This window comes from Armigeres subalbatus, chromosome 1 (assembly GCF_024139115.2).
Source record: "Armigeres subalbatus isolate Guangzhou_Male chromosome 1, GZ_Asu_2, whole genome shotgun sequence".
In the NCBI taxonomy this organism is placed as follows: domain Eukaryota; kingdom Metazoa; phylum Arthropoda; class Insecta; order Diptera; family Culicidae; genus Armigeres; species Armigeres subalbatus.
In genome coordinates this window covers 114270417-114298356 of record NC_085139.1, presented here as the reverse complement: position 1 = coordinate 114298356, position 27940 = coordinate 114270417, and positions in this window count along the sequence as shown.

Here is a 27940-nt window from a genome sequence, read left to right as displayed (position 1 = left end):
AACGTAATCCACATCATTCGTGACATCTCGTCGTTCCGTAGAAACCACACCCCTGAAAATCAATTCCAACGCTTCCAAATTCCAAATCATCCATCATCCATCCACAGCTCCACGTCAATTTTCCGATGACACAGTTCTCGACGAGTCATGTAGGGGTGTAACGTGTCATATTCTATAGCTTTCGCCATCCCGGCTCATCATTCACACAGAATAGCAGCAGCAGCGCAGGAGACCACGAAATTTTGCAGTTTGACTCTCTGTGAGGGAAGGACGCGACGACGAGTGACTACAGGTCACCAGTCACCACAGCAGTCGCAGCGCATAAAAGAACACTCTTGATGGAATGAAGCTCTTCCCTGCTGGTAGGTAGACGTTCGTTGTGATGGGAAGACCACCGCACGGACGGCTGCTTTTCTCTGGCTGCATTCCACTGACTCAGCACGGCACTGCGCTGCTGGATGGATCAGAATGGCTCGAATGGATTGGTTCTGTCATGCCGAACGAACGAATGAGTTTCTTTGTTTTCGACCAGGTTGCGGATGCACAAGATAAATGATCGGTATTGGCAGGCTGGACCAAGTGAGGAAATGTAAATGATGATCTTGCATAGTTTTGGATATCGAAGAATAAAGGTATGTTAGATAGCACTGTCCTGTACACAAAGTCAAATTGACGTACTTGAAACACGGATTAAACGTTGATAATTGCTGTTACATTCAGCTGGTATCGACCATTGGTCCGCTCTGACTGCGTACCGACAAAATGCAGCTAGATACCTCCAGGATGAGTACTTCTCTTGATTTTGAAAAGAAGTGCTGATTGAAAAGATTTAGTTGCCTAGAAATGAGAAATCATGGCACGTTTGTGACCCTTAACCCTCTTTATTAGCTTTTCAGACCATAAACCGACCAGTTGAAAATTGATCATCAAAATTAGAGAGACGTGTCTTTGATTTGGTAAAACCAAAGAAATAAGAGATAATTCGTTTCAAAAGTATAAATAGTTCCACGATGCGATCATCCCGTCGACAGTTTTGATGTTTGTTTAATGTTGAGTCCATCTGCCTCGCAAGAATTAAATCCATAACCAGCTAATAACGATGGGGTATCAGTCATCCTATTCACTAAATCCAAATTTTGCAATATTTTCAATTTAGCGTGGATAATCAATCATATAAAGTTTAAAAATGTAGAAGAATCTATGAACACGCCATCATCCCCACTTAAATGTTTACGTTGTACAAGACATCCCTTTATGAACAAAGTATTCGACATCAGAAGGCGTTTGGCCAAAACTCATTGGTCGAAAGCCATTTAGCCTACATCCACTAGGCCGAAACCCATCTGGCCAAAAGTCATTTGGCTGATAGAGCTCATTTCGCTACAGGTCATTTGACTGAATGTGTATAGCTGAAAAGGTCATTTGGCCGAACAGGTCACTTGGTCAAATGGGTCTTTTAGGCGAATAGGTATTGGTCGAGTTGATCAGTTGTTCGAGAAGGTCATTTGCTGAATAGGTCATTTGGCCAAATAGGTCATATGGCCGAAAAGGTCATTTGGTCATCCTAGTGAGACGTCTCACTACTCACTTTTTTACAGTCAGAAGTGAGATATGAAGAGTGAGAATTGAGACGTCTCACTCTTACTCTTCATTTCTTACTTCACTGTGAAAATGATAAGTGAGTAGTGAGACTTCCTTTAAGCCAAGTGTCTATTCAGTCAAACGTCCTATTCGGCCAAATAACCTTTGGCTAAATGTCCTATTCGCCAATGCAGCCTGTTCGACCAAATGACATTCGGTCTAATGGTCTGTTCGGCCAAATGATGTAATCGCCAAACATCTTTCGCCTAGTGGCTATCGCAAGTGGCATTGGCCGAATAGTTTCGGCCAAACGCCCTTCCTCTGTGATCAATGTTGACAAGCTCTGCGTAATGATGTGCAGGCATGAAAGCATTATGTTTCAGTTTTCCGAGGAGTTCAATTATCCATCATTTGCTACAATATGAGTGAATGAAATTTAAACTCGCACAAATCGACAAAATTAATCAAATGTGGGTACCCTTTTCCAACTTTCATTCAAAAAACAAACCGATTTATCATGATCCTGAGCACGAAAACAGCAGCCCAATAGGTTCCATGAAAAATCACAAACCACTTATAATAATGGATAACAGCTGGGAAAAGTCACTTCCTTCCTTCGGCAGCTCCTCGCTGCTGCTGTTTTGTTGTTGTTGTTTCGTTTCGTTTTATTGTGGGCTCCGTGAAAGGTGACATAAAACAAAAGAAGTACCAATAAAAGTATGATGACTAACAAGCACAAAGTCCCTCGCTCTCACCTCCTTCGCTGCCGTACTTCAATTTATGTTCAGCGAGCAGGACGAGGAACACCGACGACGACGACCGGCGCGTATCTTTTTATCAGCCACCTAGGTCGGAAGCGTAGTCACAGATCGACGGCGGCGGTGTGCAAATGCAAGAACGACATGACAATGATAATATTCTTATGACCGTCAGTCAGCCACCGGACGAGGTACCATTGGTTGGAATGGCGTATGTGCCCGTACCACACGCTGCCGACTTCAAATGGAACGAAATAATCCAAGGGAATCAGGGAGATGAGGAAGGAGTTAGGCTGTGGAAGGCTGCAGCGACGCGACGTGGCGAGGCATTATTGGATAAACAACCAATAATTGAACTGGCCGGATGTTGCCTGGTAGAAGATATTCACATTGATATCTAGTTAGCTCGGTAGATTGTAACGTTGCGATGAACCCAACCAGGATCCGTCTGTTCGTATGCGGAGATCCGAGGATGGTTGACTATTGTTGGTGTGGACATTTATTTATTCATGATGACTAATGGCATCGTTGAAGACGAGTCCACCACACTATGACGGTAGTTGACAATTGTTGTCGGTTAGTTTTTGTTATCTGCCTCGCTGGACTATTTTTATGCCATTTGAGGTGATGCTCCTTGTCCGCTTCCAGATATTGATGTAATTGGATAGTGATGCTTCTGAATGACAATGGTTGAAGAATTGGGCTATATTTGAATGTCAGAGAACAGAAAAGGATTGGGAAGAGCGTCCAATTTCCTTTTATGGGAAGCGATCAAATTTTTGGAGTTTGTTTCAATTCATCAGAACTGACTTCAGATCTCCAAGTCAGACAATTGAGAAGGATTGACTGCCCAGTGCAAAGCAACCAAAGTACAGATAAGATGAGGATGTTTGGCACAGTAGCATTTTAAGTAATTTGTACTGGAGCGATAATGACTTGAAGTTCTTTATACCGAGCAGGTACTTATGTGAGGAATAATTTAAGAAAAGGATTTGGTCAGCATGACAGAAGCAGATTTGGAATCCTGCGACTCGATGAAGGAAGGTTTGATCGTGACATGAATTTATGGTTTGTGGCAATAAGAAACGTTGCAATTGATACATTAAGTACATACAATATATATACAATACGCTTTTCAAATTGTAATTTAATTACAAAGGTAGTGTCATGCAGGAATTTCAGGTGCACTCTCCAACTTACGTATTTTGGTACATACAGCCCAGTTCCAGAACGGAACGATGCAATACATGCACATTCAATGCATCTTCGATTAGGATCAATCTCAACTGAAACATTGTCACGGTATTCATATAAGAACATGGGTAATCCCACCCACATAAAACCAAATTGACTCAACCTACAACCAAGTCAACAACTTGTCTATTAGAAGATTTGGCGAATACATAAGAATTATGTTCCTAAAGCATCATATGGTGACATCGAAGAGACTCAGTTCATGTACAAACCATACAGACCATCGATGATTCTCCAAATGGCATGAACATCGATCATTCAAAATGAAAGGAAAGCCTCTCCAGCGTACTTCAACATCTTTTCAAATCATTATCCCACTTGTCTCAGGATGCCAGAGCCTCTTGAAGAGGAGGCTTCGAGCCTCTTAAAGAAGGAGCTTCAGGCCTCTTGAAGGGCTTCCAGGCCTCTTGAAGGGAGGCTTCTCGGAGCCTCTTGAAGGAGGCCCAGGCCTCTTGAAGGAGGCTTCAGGCCTCTTGAAGAGGAAGCTTCCGAGCCTCTTGAAGGAGCCCGAGGCCTCTTGAAAGGAGGCTTCCAGGCACTCTGAAGGCTTCCCAGGAGCCTCTTGAAGGAGGCTGAGCCTCTTGAGAGGCTCCGGGCCCCTCTTGAAGGAGGGCTGGGCCTCTTGAAGGAGCCTGGGCCTCTTGAAGAGGCTGAGGCCTCTTGAAGGAGGCCGTAAGGCGCCTCTTGAAGGAGCTTCCAGGCCTCTTGAAGGGAGGCCTCTTGAGGCCTCTTGAAGGCAGGGCCTCTTGAAGGGCTGAGGCCTCTTGAAGGAGGCCTGGAGGCCTCTTGAAGGGGCGGGCCTCTTAAGGAGGCGGCCTCTTGAAGGGAGGCCTGGGAGCCCTCTTGAAGGGGCTTCCGAGGCCCTCTTGAGAGGGGCTTCCGGGCCTCTTGAAGGGGCTCAGGCCTCTTGAGAGGGAGGCCGGGCCTCTTGAAGGAGGCTGAGGGCCTCTTGAAGGAGGCTGAGCCCTCTTGAAGAGGGCTCGGCCTCTTGAAGGAGGCTTGGGCCTCTGAAGGCTTCGGCCTCTTGAAGGAGCCCCGGGCCTCTTGAAGAGGAGGGCTTCCAGGCCCTCTTGAGAGGGCTCCAGGCCTCTTGAAGGGCTTGGGCCCTTGAAGGACAGGCCCTCTTGAAGGGGCTCAGGCCTCTTGAAGGAGCGGCCCTCTTGAAGGGGCTTCCAGGCCTCTTGAAGGGCTTGCCCACCTCTTGAAGGAGGCTTCCGGGCCTCTTGAAAGGAGGCTGAGGCCTCTTGAAGGAGGCTTCAGGCCCTCTTGAAGGAGGCTGGGCCTCTTGAAGAGGCGCCGGGCCTCTTGAAGGGGCTGGCCTCTTGAAGGGGCTGACCGAGGGCTCCTCTTGAAGGGGCTTCCGGGCCTCTTGAAGGAGGCTTCCGAAGCCCTCGCAGAGGAGGCTTAGGGCCCTCTTGAAGGGGGCTCCGGAGGCCTCTTGAAGGGGCGGGCCTCTTGAAGGGGCTTCCGGCCCTCTTGAGGGGCTTCCGGGCCTCTGAAGGGGCTGAGGAGGCCCTCTTGAGAGGCGCCTCTTGGGGACCTCTTGAAGGGGCTCCATGAGGGCCCTCTTGAAGGGGCTTCCGGGCCTCTTAGAAGGAGGGCTCCAGGGCCCCTCTTGAAGGAGCTCAGGCCTCTTGAAGGGGCTTGGGCCTCTTGAAGGGCTTCCGGCCCTCTTGAAGGAGGCTTCCAGCCTCTTGAAGGAGCTTGAGGCCTCTTGAAGGGCTGGAGCCTCTTGAAGGAGCCCGAGGCCTCTTGAAGGGAGGCTCCGCGGGCCTCTTGAAGGCTTCCGGGCCCTCTTGAAAGAAGCGGGCTTAGGCTTCTTAGGGGCCAGGGCCTCTTGAAGGGGCTTCCCAAGCCTCTCTTGAAGGAGGGCACAAGGCCTCTTGAAGGCTTGCAGCCCCTCTTGAAGGAGCTCAAGGGCCCTCTTGAAGGGGCTTGGGCCTCTTGAGAGGAGGCTTGCAAGCCTCTTGAAGGAGCCAGGCCACCTCTTGAAGGGAGCTTACGAAGCCTCTTGAGGGTGAGGCAAGAGCCTCTTGAAGGACAAACCTCTTGAGGAGAGCTCAGAGCCTCTTGAGGAGGAGCCCCAAGCCTCTTGAAGGAGGCTGCAGCCTCTTGAAGGAGGCCCTCTTGAAGGGAGCGAAGCCTCTTGAAGGAGGCCAAAGCCTCTTGAAGGAGGCTTGCCAAGCCCTCTTGAGGAGCACCCAAGCCTCTTGAGAGAACCCGGGCCTCTTGAAGGGAGGCTGACTCTTGAAGGAGGTTTCCCAAGCCTCTTAGGGAGAGGTCTTGAGGCCCAAGCCTCTTGAAGGAGGCTTTCCCAAGCCCTCTTGAAGGAGTCTTCCCAGCCTCTTGAAGGAGGCTTTAAGCCGAGGTCCATCTGCAGGAGGCTTAAACCTCTGTGGGCTTCCCAAGCCTCTTGAGAGGTCCCAGCCCTCTTGAAAGGGCTCCCAGAAGCCTCTTGAAAGGGGGACACCTCTTGAAAGGTAGCGCAACAATAATTGAAGGAGTGCCAGTGTCTTGAAACTGCCCAGCTATGTCAAAGGGCTTCCCCAAGCCTCTTGAAGGGCTTCCCCAAGCCTCTTGAAAGGGAGGCTTCCCAGGCCTCTTGAGAGGGGCCCAAGCCCTCTTGAAGGAGGTTTCCCAAGCCTCTTGAAAGGAGGCTACAAGCCCTCTTAGAGGGCTTCCCCAAGCCCCTCTTGAAGGGGAGGCTTCAAGCCCTCTTGAAGGGCTTCCCCAGGCCTCTTGAAGGAGGCTTCCCCAAGCCCTCTTGAAGGCAAGCCTCTTGAGGGCTTGAAGCCCTCTTGAAAGGAGGCTGCCAAACCCTCTTGAAAGGAGGCTTCCCAGAAGCCTCTTGAAGGCTTTAAGCCCTCTTGAAAGGGTTTCCAAGCCTCTTGAAGGTTTAAGCCTCTTGAAAGGAGCTGTAAGCCTCTTGAAGGCTTTGAAGCCTCTTGAAAGGAGGCCCCCTCTTGAAGGCTTTAAGCCCTCTTGAGGCTTCCAAGCCCTCTTGAAGGCTTTAGGCCTCTTGAAAGAGCTTCCATCGAGGTTTCCCAAGCCTCTTGAAGGAGGTTTCCCAAGCCTCTTGAGAGGTTTTAAGCCTCTTGAAAGGAGGTTCCCAAGCCTCTTGAAGGAGTTTCCCAAGCCTCTTGAAGGGGAGGTTCCCAAGCCTCTTGAAAGGAGGCTTCCCAAGCCTCTTAGTAGGCTTCCCAAGCCCCTCTTAGAAGGAGGAGGCTTCCCAAGCCTCTTGAAGGCCCAAGCCTGCTGAAGGGCCAAGCCCTCTTGAGGAAACGCAAGCCTCTTGAAGGAACACCTCAAGCCTCTTGAAGGGAGGCTTCCCAAGCCCTCTTGAAAGGGGCTTCCCAAGCCCTCTTAAAATGCAGCCTCAGAAGCCTCTTGAAGGAGGCTTCCCAAGCCCTCTTGAAGGCTTCCCAGAAGCCCTCTTGAAGGCTTTGGCCTCTTGAAAGAGCTTCCCAAGCCCTCTTGAAGGGCTTTGGCCTCTTGAAAGGAGCTTTAGAGCCTTCTGAAGGAGGCTTCCCAAACCCTCTTGAAGGAGGCTTTGAAGCCTCTGAGGCTTCCCAAGCCTCTCTTGAAGGGGCTTTAAGAGCCTCTTGAAGGAAGCCTCAAAAGCCTCTTGAAAGGAGGCCCAAGCCCTCTTGAAAGGCTTCCCCAGCTCTTGAAGGAGGCTTCCCCAGCCTCTGAAAGGGGCTTCCCAAGAAGCCCTCTTGAAGGGAAACTTGAAACCCTCTTGAAGAGCTTGGAATCTCTTTTCCCAGCTTCCCAGTCTCTCTTTTCAGCACTTATCTTTAACAGATCTCCTTGCAACATGTTGCGTTTGATTGATATTCTTAAAATAATTCAAATGAATGTAGATAAGGGTTCTATGCGTATCAGTGTCGAAAGGCTTCCCAAGCCTCGAAAGGAGAGCTTCCAAGCCTCTTGAAGGCTTCTTTCGTAATGATAAGTAAGGAAGTGAGTCATCTGACATTCCATGCCCTTCTTGATACCTAAAAAATTTTCAGCCGATGACACATTGGTAAAAAAATGCTTTCAGCCAGACAGCATTCTTGGCCATTCAGCAACCAACCATTTTTCACACAAATGGCCTTTCTGCCAAACTACCATTTCCATATAGCCTTTTCGACCCGATAATATATTAAAATGAAACGACTTTTTGGCCAAACCATCTTTGACTTACTAACCAATTTCGTTCAAAAGAATTCGACTAAATAGCTTTTTTCGGCCTTAGGTTAATTTTAAAATTACTTTCTTAAACGATCTATCAGGTGTCCTTCGACACTGAGTGCATTTACGAACCACCTTGCTATTAAGCTCCGGGGATTTCAATTGTAGCATTACAAGCCTTAGTCTCTGCTGGATAGTAATTTCGTCGGATTGCGACATGATTGACATTAGTCATAGTATTTGTAACCATTCTGGCGATGTGACTTTGGGAAGTACCTGCCGGGGGTAACACAATATCTGACCAGCAAATTGGCACGAAAAGACTTCTCCAATCCAGAAGTATGCGACACATCTTGCTCATCGCAGATCCACATTCCTTAAAGTACTGGCTGAATAGATAATAAATCAGTAAAGGCCAGGTGTGTACACATTTCGGTCAAATGATCTGTTCAACCAGAAACGCTGCTTTCGACCGTATGACCTGTTCGTCTAAATAAATTTCAGCATAATAGCCCTTTATGTCGAACAACCGACTCAGCCAAACGACTTTTTTTGTAAAACAGTCTGTACGGTCAAACATTATCAGCCAATTGACCTGTTTGACAAACGACGACCTGACCATATGTCTCTGTCGGGTGGTTACCTTTCAAACCAAAACCGTTTGCGACCTAATAACGTTTTTGCTAAAGATCAATTCGCCAAATAGAATCTGGCCAGATGGTTTTCGTCAAACGACATTCCCCGTTTACATGCTACCGTAGAACCTTTATTAATGTTATGCTGAAAATCCTAAATTTAAAATGTTTTTTATAACATTGAAACTAAATGTTATGTATATTCGCTCCTTAGTTCTTTTTGATAGTTGAACATTAGAGCTTTTTTTACAAAAGCAAATAAGAAATACGAACATCAAGCGCAAGCGTTTTTCAGGCATTAATTCCTTTTGACCAAACTCTGAACGATTGTTTAATCTTTGTTTTAATTACTATAGCGTAAACAAGCCCAATTATTATGTTCATAAAGTAAACACATATTTTTTTTCTAAAATTCTCATGATAGTTCAATTCAACCAGCGTAATTGTAGCGGCCTGATCCAACCAAATTCGAAAAATATTCCATATTGAATGAAATTTATGACTAATTACGAAAGAATATGAAACATGTTTATCTACCATAATTCAATCAATACGTCGCGACATGACGCAATAACGGCATCATCGACTGGAAATTCTGCTCTCAAGAAATAACAACTCCTAATGCATTCATAAAACGTCGATATCAAAACCCGTAATAGATTATCCGATTGCAAATAAAAGCGTTTGTCATGGTTTATGACCATAAAACATCCTCTCTCTTGAATAGGTTCGCAAGTACGGTGGGAGCTAAGATTTGCTCACAAACACACCCTTTTTGCGCCGTAAAATTTACGAGAAATATGTGGAAGCTTACATTATCCAGTCCGCTTTTATTCGGAGAGTGGACAGGTTCCATTATCCTCCTTCTGCGAGGCAGGTTCAGTGGAAAGAATAATCGAACCCATTTAAACCTATTCTACTATTTTTTCCATCGTAGAAGTTGTGTCTGTATGTTAAAATATATGATCTTAATCCCATTCTTGCATAAGGGTTTATCATTGGTATATGAATAGGAAGATAAAGAAGCCATAACAATGGTCCTATCAATTCATTGTTCTATGGTCTCATGCTATGATATGATTCAACATACTGAACTGAAAACTTTCGTGCTAGTCGAATGACTTCAGGCAGATTAGACTCTTACCGATGAAGTAGAAAGTTTAAAGTCTTTAAGTATATATAAAGAGCAACTGAATATATAATTCTGCGATTTATTTCATTGCATATTCAAAGGAAGCCTTTTTTCCAGTTTAGGCAGATTCAACTTTGAAGAGTCCAGCATTACTATTTTTCTTGGTGAGATCTTCGAAAAGGTTTAATATTTCACATTGTGGCTCCAGCATTTTACACTTGTAGATGAAACTCAGAAGAAGAGCGATGACTTAAAAAACAAGCTTGTTCAAATTGTACAAATTAGCGATGAACATTGTACCTTTTATGCTATTGAAAATAGTTCTTCTTCTGTATAAGACGTAGAGGTACATATCCAGCCTTATCGTAAGGTTGGTGATTTAGCGCAACCTTCCCATCTAAGGTCATGATACGTATTCCTGGCTGGGGTCCTATTCCGCCACAGGCTCAAAATCTAATGATTGCGATGATAAAATGCTATTGTGAGTTGTGATGCTGTTAGTTAAAACTGATCCTTACGGTTGAATATCCGGTTTAGAAGCCTACGTCGAATCGCAACAGCCTGCCGGGAATACCTGTCGGATCTCCATATGTTTATCTTCAAAATAACACAACAGAAAAGAATCTCTACCAACCCACGCTTGCGCTCCGTGGAACTTACATAACAGTTTGTATCAACTTGAGATACCATCGTATGCGGATTTTCATTCAATGCCAAAGTATGTTCCATCCCGGCGCATTGAATGTCAACCAGCCGATAAGTCAATGGGACCAGAAAGAATACCGAACAGGGAAGACGGTATCGCGTTTTCGGTACAGCCTTTCGCAAAATTCTACTAGCTACGCTGTACCAGTCGAGGGGAGTCACTCCATGAATGCACACCTCCCTGGAGCCATTTTAACGGATCGGGCTGCAGCAGCTGTGCCAATACCGATTGTGCAATATGTGTGCTCCTGCTGGTTGCGATAACGTCCTACTTTCTCTCCAGCAGCTGCCAGGTGCGGTACAATTATGCAACTTCGTCAGGCGAATAAATCACTCATTTGGTGCACACATACACGAAACGGTCGTCACGGGCACAGCTCCATCAGCGTGCGACTCATTATGGCGATACAATCCATCCCCCCCCCATCCATACATAGCGCACCGCATCCGTGAACAGACGGGTGGTAACACTGTCTATGGGCCTTTGAATTGGGAGCAAAAATACCAAATCTGGAACCTAACTTGCATCCACTAGAAGTAGTCGACACAGCCGACAAGTATTACAGTTCGGGTTCGAATTGCGCGCCTACGCGAGCCGCGAAATAATACAATTTGTTTGCAACGGTATCCGTTCCTTGAAACCTCATATCATCATCAGTAGAATCACATAATGGTACAGGAATTAAAAATTTAATTGCATTTAATACCTACCTACATTAAAAACAATCCAAACTAAAATTGCTTCGGCTTAGGCTTAGAAATATAAAAATCAAGATGATCAGCTTCTTACCGAGAATATTTTCTAAAATTAGAATTTTATAATATTCAGAGTTACTCCATCTCATAGCTCCGATATTCATGCGACGAAAAGCGTCGAAGTCTATTCCGATCAGAGCGTCTTGCGGAGTCCAAAGTACGTACGATTTCCAGCCACTATGCGTCTCCGAATTTCTCTGCTGGTATCATTTTCGGCAGTCACCAGTGAGCCCAAGTACACAAATTCTTCTACCACCTCGATTTCGTCACTACCGATGTAAACTCGCGGTGGGTGGCTCACATTTTCTTCTTGTGAACCTCTTCCTATCATGTACTTCGTCTTCGACGTGTTGATGGGTAGTCCGATCCGCTTAGCTTCCCTCTTCAGTCTGATGTAGGCTTCCTCCATCTTATCAAAGCTACGTGCCATAATATTTATGTCGTTGGCGAAGCCAAATAACTTGCAGTAACCCTCTGCGCGTTTCGAAGGGACTCGAGAATGCCCCTGAAACTCGAACTACGCACATCACACGATCCATCGTCGCTTCGATCAACCGTGTCAGTTTATCCGAAAATCAGTGTTCGTGCATTAGCTGCCATAGCTGGTCCCGATCGATTGTATCATATGTGGCTTTGAAGTCGATGAATAGATGATGGGTGGGCACGTTGTATTCGCGGCATTTCTGCAGTACTTGGCGAATGGCGAACACCTGGTCCGTGGTGGAGCGTTCGCCCATAGAATCCGTCTGGTAATGCCCCACGAACTGGTAAAAAATCAGCACTTCATATAAGTAGCCAAACAAATTTTTTCCGTTTGTGTAAAACAATACAGTTTATTTGAAGAAATTGGTGTTCATATTACTGCGTAATGTTAACTTGGGAAAAAATAAAGAGTGAAACACACAACTCGGCCCAAAACCGGAGATACATGTTCAGTTACATGATTCGTTCAGCTTTTCCAACTGAATGCCCCCTTTTGCTGAACGACCATTTCGGCCAAATGACCTGTTCGACCAAGCGGTATTTTCGGGGTTGAGGACAACAGTCGAATGACAAAAAAACGATAGGCAACAGGTCGAAGGGACAAATGCTTGAAAAGGATAAAAGGTCCAAGGGGCAAATCGTCGAAATACACAAAATGTCGAGTGGACGAAAGAGGTCAAAAAGGACAACCTTCTTCCAACTTCCTTCTTCCTTGTTCACTTCTTTTCGTTCTCTTCCTTTTTCTATGTTCCTTCTTCATTCTCTTTCCTTTCTTTTTGCTTCTTATTTCTTCTTTTCACATTTCTTCCTTTTTCAAATTTCGTTCTTCCTGACCTTTCTTCCCTATTCCTTCTTCCTTTTTTCTTTCTTTTATCTTCCTTCTTCTCTAATCCTAATTCTATCTTCCTTTTCACTCTTCCGTCTTTCTTCTTCCTTCCCTTTTACCTTTTTTTTCTTTTCAACCTTTGGTCCCGTTCATTATTTTGTCCCTTTCGACCTTATCTTTCTTTTTGGCTTTATCTTCCTTTCGACCTTTCGTCCTTTTGACCATCTGTCTCTTTCGACGTTTTGTCTTTTCAACCTTCTGTCTGTCGACCTTTTGTCATAGTTTTGTATTTTCGACCAAATGACCTAGTCGACCAAACGACATTATTGGCCAAACGACCATTTCGGTAAATGACACAAATGACCTGTTAGGGCAAACGGTCTTTTTGGCCAAATGACCGGTATGTTGCTTTCGATCAAATGACAATGTCGATCAAATCATTTTCTTGTAAGGTACACTGGGGGAAGTGGAAATAGGGGGTAAGTGTAAAAATCAACTTGAAAAATTTCAATTGTACAGACTTTACAGTTTTTACCACACCATAACATTGTGCAAAAATATAGTTTAATGTTCACACTAATATGCAATAAACTCCTTTGACGTCCTCGCGTCTGTGGAGTGGACGTCCTGACGTCCCTAACTAGCTCACCTTGTAGTTCTCTCAGGGTCGACTAACTTCCTGCTTAAGGGGCACACGCAATCTCCCAGGTAGACGAAACAACGAAGAATAGCTTCAGAAATAGCACAGGGATAGCTTCCGTAATTGAAAAGACGGACAGGTACATTCTATTTCATTTTGTTTTTATTTAAAGTTAAATCGTGGGTAAAAATTAAATGTTAGTGACGTTGCGGCCGATCGGTGTAGGTGGGGCCCATGGGTGGCATGCTACAGGTAGGGTAGGTGGTCGTTCAAACATACCTTTTCCGGGGTGGGGGAAGGGGGTGGTCACTACCGGAGTCTTAGCGAGGGTTCTGTGGCAGAAACGGGACAATGCTAAAGCGTTCGTTCGGTATCGTCGGAGTTCTTGGAGCTGGACCCTTTGCGGTGCTGGATCGATGCTCATGAAGGACCGGAGAAGCCTCTCCGTTCAGAAGGTCATGGAGCGAAGAAAGGCGATCTACGTCACTCGGATGGCGACACTGGGCTGGTACTAGGGCCTTCGGGCGGCCTTGGGAGTGTCGAGCCTGCTCCAACACCCTTCGGTTAATTGGGACGATGACGATGACGAGCGATCCTCGGCGCACGGAGCAGTCTATAGTGGGACCGGTTTGTTCACAGCTGGCGTCGCCTGGCTAAAAACCTCGTGTTGGCTGATGACTGACTTTGAGGTTACCTGTGGCGCTGTTTGCTTTTCAGCGGCTTGCTGACCAAAAGTAATCCACAAGTTGGCGTGTGGCTTCCTTTGCTGCTAAGAGGATCGTTTTGGGCTCCTTTGCACTCCTGCTGGGGCGGTACACGCTTCTTGCTACCAGCGACTTGTTGGCGCCAGTCGGGGAAAGGTTGCGGTCTTCCACAGCTTCACTACTAGCCAAGCGGGCTCAAAATCCTCAAAACTTTGCTGTTTTACACCGCGTGTCTGGTGATCTCTGTTTCGGCCCTTGACAATCGGGGTCCTCACTCTTTTCCGGTTATACGTCGGCGGCTAGATCGTGATCTTGGATCTCGAGAAATATACACGCGGCAAGTTTCTAGTTTTCGACCTTTTCTGCTTGTTGGCCTAGCGTCGACTACTCCGCTGCTTCATTATTTTTCTTTTTCAACCTTTCTACCCCCATCCCGTTTATCCATACCTTTTTTTCTCCTTCGGTTGTCAATTTGCTCCGGATGTATTTCTTTTTCGCCGTCGCCGCATTGGAGATGTGAACTATAGATAGCAGAATCTATAGATGAGCGAAAGCATGGCTGAGTCGCTTGTTTTGACCGTGCACACGCACATATGACGTCACAGCCCTTAACATTTATATTGATCGTGACGTCATGCTCGTTTGGAGACACGTTTGACAGTTCGTTTGGAGACAGAGGATTTATCTTCGCTCATCTATATATTCCACTATCTATAATGTGAACCAGTGGCGCTAGTCGAGTACACGGTCAAGTCGGAATAGCCACATAACTATTTTAGTTATGTGCCTATTCGCTAACTTAGGTGCTTCATGCAAAGCCTCACAATGTTTTGTTTTTAGTGTTTGGTTAATAAGACGTACCGTTTACTGCATTCTGACGGATAATCCTTGAAAATTGTTATCGTCTGTAACAAATACCATGTTAAAATCTGTGTTATACTTACACTAACACAGTTTACGCTGGAGCTGTTATTTTAGGTTTCGCGAGAAGTTAATATTTGCATTCATAAAATCAATTCTTACTTGCATAAATTGTTCCTTTTTCCGGTGATTCTGCACCACAGGTGACCATTACAATACAATTAAACTAATCACATTCAATTTGTAGTGATTTACACCATGAAAGCAAATAATTTAAAGATTTTACACTTACCCCTGGTATCTGGTATCTGGCTTATTAATCCACCTATCGCTATTGATGCCTTTCACATGTTTTACATATGAAAAAAAAGTACGAGGAAGATGAAAATAGCACTGCTAGGTAAATATATTCCATAATACATATTAATTTATATTTATAATAAGTTTTGCCGTTGAATGCAATTTGTTGCGAACAAATCGGGTAGGGACAAGTGCATGAAAATAGGTGATAATTTTGTACGTGTATTGCGCACACACATCCATACAAACGCGCATACACAGACATCATATCAATTCGTTAAACTGAGTCGATAAGTTTATAATACTGTAAATCTCAATCGCCCTTAAACAAGTTTATCTTTGGGGCGAACATACAGATTTTACGTACAATTAGTGTTCGCGAAAGCACAACCAGCTCCCCCCTAGCTATTCCTTGAGGACCTAATCCTTTAATCCAATGACATTATTCAACAAAAGATACTCAGAGCAATTACCGTCTTGATTTTAATCATATATCTCTATTCATCACAATTGAAGGTCAAGATAACTTGGGTTTTCCACTTACCCACCCCATTCCACTAGGGTAAGTGGAAAAATAACTCCCAAATTTCAGATACATTTTTATAAATTTCAAGCGGCTAAAATGGTATGAATTACCGCACAGTTGGTGCAAAATGGACTGTTTTCGGGAGCCCATAATGATTTAATCAATTTAGTTTGGAAGCAACTGCTGCAAGCTCGCTGCGCTTGTGTCCAGTTGGTAAGGGCATATCGTCCTGCCTACACTGGGGCGTTTTGACCAGTGAAACATATTTTTGAAAAACGTTACATTTTTGAAGATGGAAGCAATTTTATATCATACTAGTCGACCCGGCAGACGTTGTCCTGCATAGTAGGCGAAAATCCCCATGTGAAATTCCCATACGAATCCTAATTTTAGTTTTTCACAATTTGCACATCCTTACGGGTAATTTTCGCATGAGGAAATATCATATAAACCCGTCGGAAACGGTAACGAACATATCTGCTGAAGAAATGATGAAAATCCATCCAGCCGTTTTCGAGTTATGCGGATACGAACACAGACCATTTCATTTTTATATATATATAGATTAACCACTGAGAAAAGTTATTTGGTTGCCCAACTGAGTGTTCCAGTGCAAGTTTTGCGGACAGTATGCTAGCGTCGCTCCAGAATGTTGAGCAAATAAACGTTGAAAGTTACATCAAAACTGTAACTTTTTGTATTTTTCTATTATTTTTATTATGTAATACAAAAATACTCCCATATTCACATAGGATGATGGTTTTACAAATATTTATAGGTACCAACTGATTTTGACCCTTAGTTAGTTATAGTTACCTAGAAATCAAAGGGGGCGTTTTGGCCAGGTGGGGCGCATTATACCGTCTTACCCTATCACTTTTTAACATTTCAAATCAATAAAAAAAATAAATCTACGAACTATAGTTCAAAGTTGTATTTATGTTCTGTATTTCAAACTTAATTGAATTCCAATGGACGTCTATGTGACCACTGTTATATGCTAGCACCGTGGATGATAGTTTACTTGCATACTGTTCGTGGTTATCTGGTATTTTGTAGTTTTGTTAGATAGTATAGATATTTTTGTGGATGGCTTCTGTTGTTTGCTCCGTATACTTTGTAAGGCCTCCCTGTGATGCGCTCACAAAATTCAAGAACATGGAATTTCAAAACAATTTTTTTTTAGGTGATTGGTAGTCCGGGTGCTATTCAACTGTCACAAACAACTCGTAAGGCGTCTGAAGACAATATTACACGAAAACAGCAATCAACTACCTGTGGTAGACTCTCCAATACCTTATAATAACCATTGCATTGCTTTCCTTTCAAAACACTCCGTTTAACTAAAAGACTTCGGCAGTAACGCCCAGTGAAACCAATCGAGCATCTCTCTTGATCAGTCCAGTGTTCAATTTTGTTTCTATGCTAACAAGTGGACGGTGCAGGGTTGCTGTGTTTTTTTAATAGACACGTATGAGATAAGAAGTTACACAAGAATTCACCATCGAAAAATGAAATATATGTTCGGTGTCAACAGTATTTCTAGTATAACTTCTGCTACTTTCATCATACAAAAATTGTTAAATATGAAAATTTTCCTTGAAGCGTCAGAAAAACTATGTGGTGCATGGATGTTATATAACTTGCTTCAAATAAATTTAAAAAATCAGAATAGATTTTTAGGTTAAAAGTATCCCCTTAAATGGTAAAAAAGTCAAATTTTCACCGATGAAATATTTCAATCGGCACAGATCCTTAAACTAGAGGTAAAAAACTATGATGTAACGGCTTAACATCCGAGGTGCATTCACTTTGCATAATAGTTGCCTTTAAACATAGCGTGATTGTTCCCGAATCCATAACCAAAAATATAACGCGAACTTATTAGATCACGAAATCATGAACGCTTTTTTTTGTGTGCTAGTGAGAGCGTTTCGAAATCACCAGGATTGTTACTGAAAGAGTGAGGGGTCTAAAACAGTGTTCAAACTACGATAACTTTCTTGAAAGTGTTTTGGAAGCACTTCAGGCGGCTTCCCGCAAGCCACAGACTTGATTTCGAGCCTTTTATTCGCGGCGTTCTGGAATTGCTTTATTTACCGCGTTGCTTCAACACAATTCGTGCCGTTGTCACACAAAATGAGAACTGGGCGTCCTCGCATCCAAGATCAAAGAATATTACATTATAAACTGCGCTATCGTTACTACATGAGCAGGAGAAAATAGCTTAGTAATACCGAATTCTGTTATTGACACCTAAAGCGCATTTTACACCTCCCGTGAACGTGAACGTGAACAAACTGTTTTTCGATAATAACTTCTTGATACATAATCAAATCGTGAGGGAATCATGTTCAAATGAAAGGCAGATGCTACATTTAGTAGTGAGATGCATTAAAACATTAAAAATATCAATAATATCAGATTTATGAGCATTCCACGGTCATGCCTGTGAAATCATCGTGAAATCGTATCTGCGGTGAACTCACCGCAAGTGTAAACGCGACAGTGAACATGAGCGTGGAGCTGTGGTGAATTCAAAATACAAGGAGAAGAGATTGATTTTGATTGGGAGTTCACATCGACCGAGAGTGTTTACTATTCTCGTTGAATCGGTTTCGGTGGGTTCCTGCTTTTGTGTCAGGAGTTGCTGTCGCCCTCGTATCGGTTTGGTCTTTGGGAAGGAAACTAACTCAGTAGTTTCTCATAAATCAATTGTGTTTATTTTTTATTATTTGTAATATTATTTTTTCTTTTTAAATATTTTTTATTTTAATACTTCAATCATTCGTATATTCAATCGAAAAATTTATATTTTCATAGATAGTTTACTTCATTCATAAAAAAATAAATTCATTATTTTTCTTTTTCTAGTTCCTTTACTCAATGTTCATAAACATTTCACAGTTATTATTTAATGTTTCTATTTCTGTGCCCGTCAATTGCATGGATATGTGTCTTATGTGGCAAGTACAAAGATACGCTATGTCCAGTGAGTTAAGAATGCCCGAAGATCCAAAAAAATCCTTAAGGCCGCAACGAAAAATCGAGAATACTCCGCCTTTGCTGACAAAGGCTAACTTGAAACCATTGTATTTATTATTATATTTATTATTTTTATTTCATGATTTATATTAAATGTAATAGTTAATTTATATTTTATTAAATTATATTAATTTATACGGGTCTCCAGTTAGCCTTGCGAGCAAAGGCGTAGGGATTCTAACCCAAATGGCGAGTTCGATTCTCGGTCCGACCTAGAATGTTTGCGGGTTGGAAACATTATCGGCTCCCTTCCAGTGTATAGTGTATCCATTTTACTTGCCACACAAGATACATACTTATGCGATTGACAGAAATGCCAATAGAACACTAAGTTAAAGGTAAGCCAAGTTTCAGTGGAATGTAGAGCCAATGCACACTGCGAAAACCCGATTTCGAACTTTTTTTAAACTTTCTTTACGAGCAATTTATAGAAGAAATCAAGGGCTTATTCGAAAGGGAATTTTCCAAGAAAATTCAGTGAGTGCTGTTTCATTGAACGTGGGACATTTCTGTATGTAGATATTGTGCATGTTTTGCCCCAATGTTCCATATATCACGAGTTTTCATATTTTTTGTCATTTTATCTTTAGGAAATTGCTCTAAAATTGTGTTCATCTCTTCACTGTGGATCCATAGAGGGGCACTAAATATGGTAAAAGTTAGAAATTTATGGAATTTAGGGGTCAAATAGGCATCAAAGTGCATTTTATGCGAACTTTCATGTATTCTGTAGAAATGAATCATATTTACAAATAATTGTTGATATAATTGTCCAAAAATGTTATACAGATATTGATAAATGTTTGTGAAACAATAACTAAAGAACTAAATCATTTCGCAAATGTTTTGTTTTGTGATTTATTGGATAAAACACGATTTTTAAATACTTTTGAATAGAGCCGATGCCGAACATTTCCAAACCATACCCGATTGCACAACTAGACAAGAGTTATCATATTATTTGAGGGTCGATGTGACAATAGATAGGATGAGATCGGAAATATTCTTTTCTTATGCCTTTTCGCCCAAATTCCTCTATGAAATTATAAAGCTCAGTAATTGTGAGTTAAAAAATTATGGAGTAATATTAATTCAATGATAATTTGTCAATTATACTATGAAAATAACAAATGTTCGTATATTCATTGAAAAAATTGATTCCAGGGGGTTTTTGAGGTCAAACAAGCTCAGAAGCTTATTTTATATTAAAAATAAATTCTCAAAAATGCGCTTTGATGATTATTTTACCCCAAAATCACTTTAATTTCCAACTTTTACCAATAAAATATGCATAGTACTTCTTGAAGATCCACGATGAAGAGGAAAATACAATTTAAGTACAATATTTTATAGATAAAAGGACGAAAAAATGAAAAATTTTGATTTATGGGACATTGAAGTAAAACGAGCTCAATAACTACATACAGTAGTATAAAAAATCACTCACCGAATTTCTTTGAGAATTTCCAAACAATTTTGTTCACAGTTGATCTAACAGAACTTATGGCCATGTTTGCTGGCGACGATTTCGGCGACAATTTGCTTTGCGACGATCTTAAATCGAGCCTGCCCAAAAATTCAAATAAAATGCATATTGACGCTTATTAAACAACAAAATTCCTTCAATTTTCAACTTTTACCAGCAAAATATATGTAGGGTAAAAACGACCTATTATGGAGGGGTACAAGCACAGTGTCAAAACAAAATTGATTTAAAAAAATCTTTAAAAATTGCCTGTTGGTTTTTCCGCATTGGAGTAGTCAAATAAAATGCTCATTAACTATAATTTCAAAAATGTTACGTCAATTGTGTTTAACTTATGTTGTTTTGTTTTTATCACAAGAAAAACAAACTACCGCAATAATAGGACGCAGTTGCCTATCGTTGCGACATTTTTCCAAGGTCAGTCCTATTGTTGCGGTATTGCATGTAATTCTTATGGAAATCGATACCAAAACAATAGGACCTTAGCACTATCGCAATAATAGGCTCAAATGATTCGATTTTTTAATGAAAAATGTTGATTTTCATAATTTGAACAAATTTTGTCGAATAAAGCTGTTCTAGTCGTTAATTCGATGAGTTTTAGCGTATCCACAATTGTTTTTAATGCTATTATATCCAGAATGGACTATTTTAACACTACTGCAACATTAGGGATATACCACAACGATAGGACGTTTTACCCTAGTACCCTTCTGTCGATCCACTGTGAAGAGATAAACACAATTAAGAGCAATGTCATAAAAGACAAAATGACAAAAATATATAAACTCGTGATGTATGGGATATTGGGGCAAAGCGAGTCTCATAACTACATACAGAAGTATTCCACGTCCTTGATTCTTAAATTCTTTGGAAAATTCTCTTTTGAATAAGCGCTTCATCTCTTCTGTAAGTTGTCCGTAAAAAAGTTATTATTTTTCCTCTTTTGAAACCTTGTGTGCAATGAAGGAAAAATATATTTTTTCGTGTGTTTTATTAACACCATTATTATTGTTCATTAATTATAATTCGTACATTTGCTTATTTATTGAGTCGCTGATTTACTAGGTTTTCAAAATTAATTTATGGATTTATTATTTTTGTTATTGATATATTAGATTTTGATTTATTAGTTTTTTTAATTTATTAATTCACTGCTCATAAAAAGCATAACTTTCCCATATAGATAGCAAATCTTGTAAATATTGGACAGTTATGCTTGCAGCGGAAGTTTAGTAATTTTTAATTATTAATTGATTAATTCATCTTTTTATTCATCCATTTATTATTTCATTGATTTATGAATTTATTAATTTGTTTATTTATCAATTTGCTAATTTAGTAATTTATTAATATAAGTTTATAAACTTATTTATTATGAAATATATATATTTATAATTCTACTATTTAATTTTTCATTATTCTATTATATTTATTATTTATTATTTTTTATTGATTCAATAATTTATTAATTTATTTATTTCTGAATTTATTAATCTAAAAATTTATCCATTTATTAGTTTTTCAAATCAATAATTTTGTAATTTAATCGATTGTTCATTTTTTAATTTATCAACCCATTAATTTCAAGTTATTTATTTATTTATTGATTCATTTGTTTATTCAAAGTCTTAGCTATATTAGTTATAAATGCCTGGACATACTTTTCTACTTTGCCTATTAGGCTACTGCTGAATCATTTGATATGCTTCTGAAATGTTTGCTCATCGTCTCTGTCGTTCACGGTGAACAGATTTTCAGAATGCTTTTGCCATTCGAACGTGAACGAGCTCCGTGGAATTTTTTTACCTGAATTCACCAGAGAAAGCTTCTCTCCTCTCTGACATTTTACACTATATACGCCATATACACCACAGCGATACAGGAGAATGAAGAATCTAACAAGATGTAGATTGCCTCTCTGACGTTTTCATCCTGCCTGTCAGTCCGCCCTTGTTTTTTGTACACACATGCTCGTATGCTCTTTTGCGTTATGACCGTTCACGAGGTACAAATATTAATAATAATTATTATTCAAATGTTTGTGATTAGGTATAGGGTATCTGTTCCATTAATAATAACATGCTCCTATATCAATAACATTCGCGAAACAGGCGAATTTAGGCTCAATTTGTGTCGTGTTTTGTTGTAATCCTGCTGCTGAAAAATCACAAAAATGAAAAATAAAACAATTTGCGCGATTCTTTTGTTTTCGAATGGTATTGATTTGGGTACATGGTATGAATTCAGGAGCAGTTGCCCTATATGAATTTATTCAATAAAGGTGTTTATTTGAAAATCAGAAAACATGAGTTCCATGAAAATTCAAAAAAGTGACTTATTGTGACTTATTTACATAACTTAGATAATGACTTTCAACAAAAATCTTAGCGCAGCAAAAGTTATTAAATGCATATAAAGACTTTCAATAGTAAGCACAACAATTATATACGATACGATATGTGATCAATTGAATTTTATACACCAAAACTTGAGCAAAAATTGGATTTTTATTGGCGAACTCTGGTCAAATATTCAAACATTAATTAACACTATTCGAACAAAATGAATAATAAATTTTTAAAAAATGTGATAAAGAAAAGTATTTAACAAATGTAAGCCAAAAGAGAAAGCAAAAATTATATCTAGCAAAAGAAAAAAAAATTATTCCTCATCAAATTAAACTTGTTACTACATGTCAAAATCAATCGTTCAAATGGGATAGAAGTCACTAGATATTGAGCACTAGAATGAGTCACTAGAATTTGAAGAAATTACTTCTCTTTTCGTACATCTGTATTTTCAGATCATGTGAATTACATGCTTCGTGGGTAGGTTTACCAGAACTACTCAAACTCGCTAGAGTTAAATAAAACCATCATCGACAAAACACTGCGTTCACATTCTCACGAGTTCGTGAGTGATTACTTTCCATCTCATTTATTTTTATTTTCGTATCTCTCTGTTCAGTAGATTTGCTTCTTGCAACATTACAAATTGCTTCATATTTCAATTGCATTATTATTTTTATATATCTAATATTAGGCCGATACAAATATTTAAAACCAATTATGTCTCCCCCCCTCCCTTGATTTTTAGCCCAAAAATAATATTTTGAGGGGGCAACAAAAAAAAAATCGGGCAATTTTGAGGATTTTCAAAAGATTCTTTAGCAAATCCGAGGAGTTTTATTGATTTTTTTTTCATTTTAATGTTTATTTTTTATTATCTCCCCCTTAACCTTTCGAAGACCAGTAGGACATAATTTAAATTAAATATTTGTAACGGCCTTATTTCATTCAACGAATATTTGATAAATTAATATTTATACATTTCGAAGAAAATCATTCAAAATATAGGCCAACATTCTTGTACATAGAAAAATCTAGCAATTCTGTATGGCCCAATTTGTTTATACATTTTGTAATGATCCTGTACAGAATTATATAGATAATTTAACAAAATGTGTTGTTCTCTCCTTTGATGCATACCAGTCGAAAGATAATATTTGGATTCAGGTTAATTGACCACCGGAACTTGTTAATTCAACTTTGAACGGTGCAAAATGTATACATTTGATAGCACAGCTGAAAATTTGCCGTTCAAAAATCATTAAGTATATGTAACTACTGACTTTTCATAACAAAATTCCCGAATATTTCAACGAAAATTACGATTAAAATTAAATAACTTGATCAACATCGTTCTCACGCAAATAATTCATATACATATATGCGACAATATGTTTCATTTTTATTTTCTTCGTTTACTACTGCACACTTACTTGCTGCCTGCATTCGTGGGCAATAATTCAACACTTCCAACTAGACTCGATTGTCCACGACGATGTTCACTGTGAAATTATCGCTCTTCTCACCTCTTGTTCATGTTCATGTTCACGGGAGGTGTACAGAGGGCTTTAGGGCTGAATCGACCTATTCAACGTTGACATCAGGAGTTCAAAAATCATTCAGTCAAAAATGACGTTTGGCAGAAATGGTCGTATGGCTGAAAATGTCGTTTGCTGATCAGGTCATATTGCCGAACAATATTGAATGTGCATAGAGTGATGTGACTAGTGATAATTAGTGTAATAAGAGATAAGAAATGCGAAGTGAGAGATAAGAAATAAGAACTAAGAAACAAGAAGTGGAAAGCTAGGCCAAATTTCCCCTTTTTCCAAGCATCGGGATAAACCTTGCGAGCAAATGTGTAAGATTTCCAATCCAGGAATGGCGAGTTCGATTATCGGTCTGACGATTATTTCGACCAAATGACCAGTTCGGTTGAACGTGCTTGGTCGAATATTCTTCTCTCGAATAGATGAAAATAGCACAATAATATCAAATGTTGATTAGATAGCAAAATGAGATATGGACATTATTGATAAAAGAGATAAAAGATCAAACGACAGTCTAAATATGCTGCACCAGAATATCATGAGGAGATCAAGTTATGCTATTTGTTAGAAGTAATCAATATCATGTACCATTAGTTAGTTCTTTTCCATAGCACATCTTGATATTTAAATGATATTTCGGGGAAAATTTTTGATATTGCTGCCTGTTCTGGAAGGGTGTTTTTTGACTGAATAAGATCTAATACTCGGATGTTGGGTTTCTCAGTCCGGAGAATCAGGACGACGATTTTTTTTACTTGCCCGTGGTTTATAATCATTAACGATGGACGTTAGACTATACGACCCTTGAAAATGGCCACAACCCATCGGCCGAAACGTCATGCAATTGAAAACCCGTCGTCCTGATTCTCCAGACTGAGAAAGCCAACTTCCGAGTGTTGCCTGTTCTTTTACCTTTTATATCAATCAAGTCAATATCATGTTTTGTTATTCTGTTCATGACTTCTGCCCAGGTTTGGCAGTATGTATGTCCTTTGTGGCCGTATCCCGGGCAGAAGTCATGAACAGCATAACAAAACATGATATGGACTTGATTGGTATAAGAGATAAAATTTACATCGAAATATCATTTAAATTTCAAAATATGCTATGGATAAGAACAAACTTATACCACTTGATATAGATCACTTCTAACAAATAACATAACTTGATTACCTCACGCTACTCTAGTGCAAAATATTGATATGGTCGTCTGATCTTTTATCTCTTATATCTCATTTTGCTTTCTTATCAAGATTTGATATTATTGAGCTATTTTCCTCTGCTCGGGATGGCCTTGTCGGTCGCGTGTTTCTTTCAGTCAAACCCTTTTTGGTATAATAACCGTTTCGACCAAACGTTCATCTTGTTCAAATCAAATCAAATCAAAATTCTACTAAATTATATTCGACCTAAAGTTTATTAGACCAAGTGATGATGATGATGATACTACCATCTATTGTAGCAAGGCACCTGCCGATAGCACTGGCCATGTCTGACAAACGATTTGATCATGATTATGCTATTGATTGTATTTCATCAGACTTCTGTATGAAGGGCCAAAAATGGGTGGGGTGGTTCCATAAGCAAAGACGCTTATGCGAATCCACGGAATGCATAGAGAATCTCCTTCCAGAAGAAAGTTCGTACAAACAATATTATAATGTAGCCCTCGTTTCCCAGATTGGCCCAATAGATGAAGAGAAGAGCCCTCCCTTTATCCACGAGATGTTAACAATAGGAAGTTGGCGATTCCACTCTTCCTATCCAAATCGTTTCAATCGGGTGCCCTGATAGATTTTTTATGGGATATAATCATATAGTTTCAATGTAATTTGGTAAATATATATAATGGAATTCTCTCACCAAGATTCAACTCCATGTCCTGGATGATAAAGGACCTTTCTTCAACGCCAGCTAGTTCCAGATTTGTGCCTTCAGGGATAGCAAACCAATAGCTCTTCAAGAAATGTTCTGGTTTAGATCGGGGAATGTGCTTCATTCTGGTTCAAAGATCGAGAAATAGACATCTTGATTTCTGGAAAGACGAAAAAACGGATGGCAGTATCACATATAACAACATAATTGTTTTGAATAATATGAATATGTATTCTGATAAAGTGTTATTAGACCAAGTGGGCCGAAAATTGGTAGGCTGAATTTTACATTTGGTCGAACAAAACAAATGGACCGAAATCCTTCTGTCCGTAATTATTTGGTCGAAATAATTGTTTAGTCGGTACCCTCATCAGAATTGTCTTATTCGTCATGAAACCTTGGCAAAAATTTCTCCACAAGCACTAAGATGTTCAGAAAGCACTTCATCGTTTTCAGCAAACCTCTCAAGCCTTCGGTTGCGAAAGTTGAAGAGCGTTACGAAAATATGATAGATATTAATGTTTTAGCTGTTTCTCGATGCATTTTCAATATTTTTGGATCATTCGATTAACTCATCGCTAAAATATAGCCTTCATTGTTAGACTGACTGATTTTTTTCTTATTTATCATCGATAATTGTTAAAAAGTTTATAAACAGGAAGTCCGGTTCCAATCCTCAGTTCGTTTGCTTATTTCAAATTAAAGTCTGCCGTCAAGTGCATCACTAATTAAATTATTGCATTCAAGACGGAACACATTTAAAGGAAAATGTGACGAATCAGGGATGATCGAAAAACATTTATTCAGGGTCTTGCTGCGGTACATGTAAATAAAGAATCCATACAGTAGGACTCCCAACTGTAATCACTGAATTAGAAAGAGGCAAAGTGGCACAGCCAGAACGGCAGTCAGTGGCCCTTTGTCGATGCCTCGTTTCCACGAAGCCCCGCAACACCACCGTCGTTGTTAGATTTGCGCGCTGCTGCTCCAACGTCATCGTCGTCGTCTTCGCCGCCGCCATCATCGCCGGTAGTAATAATATCCATTTGCAACTTTCAACAGTTATGTACATGTATGGCGGATTCTTGCACAGCCGGATGTGCGCGGTAGCAGTAAGAGCCCGGCACGGCCCTTAACTGTTGTACAGCATGCGAGGTAGGTATTTCTTTCCGGCCCAAAGCACCCCTGTGGGGATGACCTTTTTTGTTGCCGATGGTGATGGTGATGGAAACAAGTGCCGGGCTTACCTCCTGTGTCGGCGCGTCGACGTCATAGCGGGAGTCAGTCGTCGAGCGTTTGACGAACGTTAAACAACAATGGGCTCCAGTAAGTAACTGAGCTGAATGCTGGATGGCTTTGCCGGAGGACATATGCTTGACCTTCTTGTCGCATTTGGGTCATTATGATCTGAGCAAAATTTTCAAACTAGTGCAAGAATAGTGCTTATCTTATCTTTCATGCCAAAATAACAAATATTGACACTACATTTTGTTAAAAATTGAAAAATTTGATTAAATTTGGTCACTGCTTTAAAGTTTGTATGAGGATTGAACCTTAATGAGCAATCAACGTATCCTTCTAAAAATAATCAAACTATTCAATCAATTGTATGGTTTGAGTTCACAGTGAAAAGACACTTTGAATTCATCTAACCTTCATTACCAAATAATGACGTTTAGCTCTGCCTTCAGGCTCATTTCCATTATTTAATAAATGAAGGTTCTGTCACCGGGCAAGAAAATCGCTTGCTACAGAAAATCAATATTCTGCTTTGATACTTAAGGCGATTTTATTCATCTTTTCGACAGATCAATCATTTTCGTGGATAACCATTTTCGTGGATGGCACAACAACTTTTTCTACATTATTCTGAAATCTTTTTTTTTGTTGAATCGGAATTAGGATTGATGGCAGTATGAACGACGAATAAATTTTGTCGCCACCTTTTGTTCCAAAATGCATCGGGATACAGTTTTTCACCCACATTAAAGTTGTGTTTACGTTTTGAAGAGATTGTGGGGGTCTACGAATATCAAAACAACGACGACTGTCTCTATTCCGTAGGTTTCGGTGCGCTGTATCGCGCTGCATGCATGGCTCCATAGATGTTTACAGACCAACGCGACGTGACGCTAATCGCTTTCGGAATGAACAGTGCAAATAAAGCGACAATGTCGCGACGACGTCTAGCAATCGCATTGCAAGCTTTTCTAAGGGAACTGTGATTCACAGCTGCTTACGGTAATCGAAGCTGATAAATTTCGCAGGTACAGCCGCATCACGATCATGACCGTTT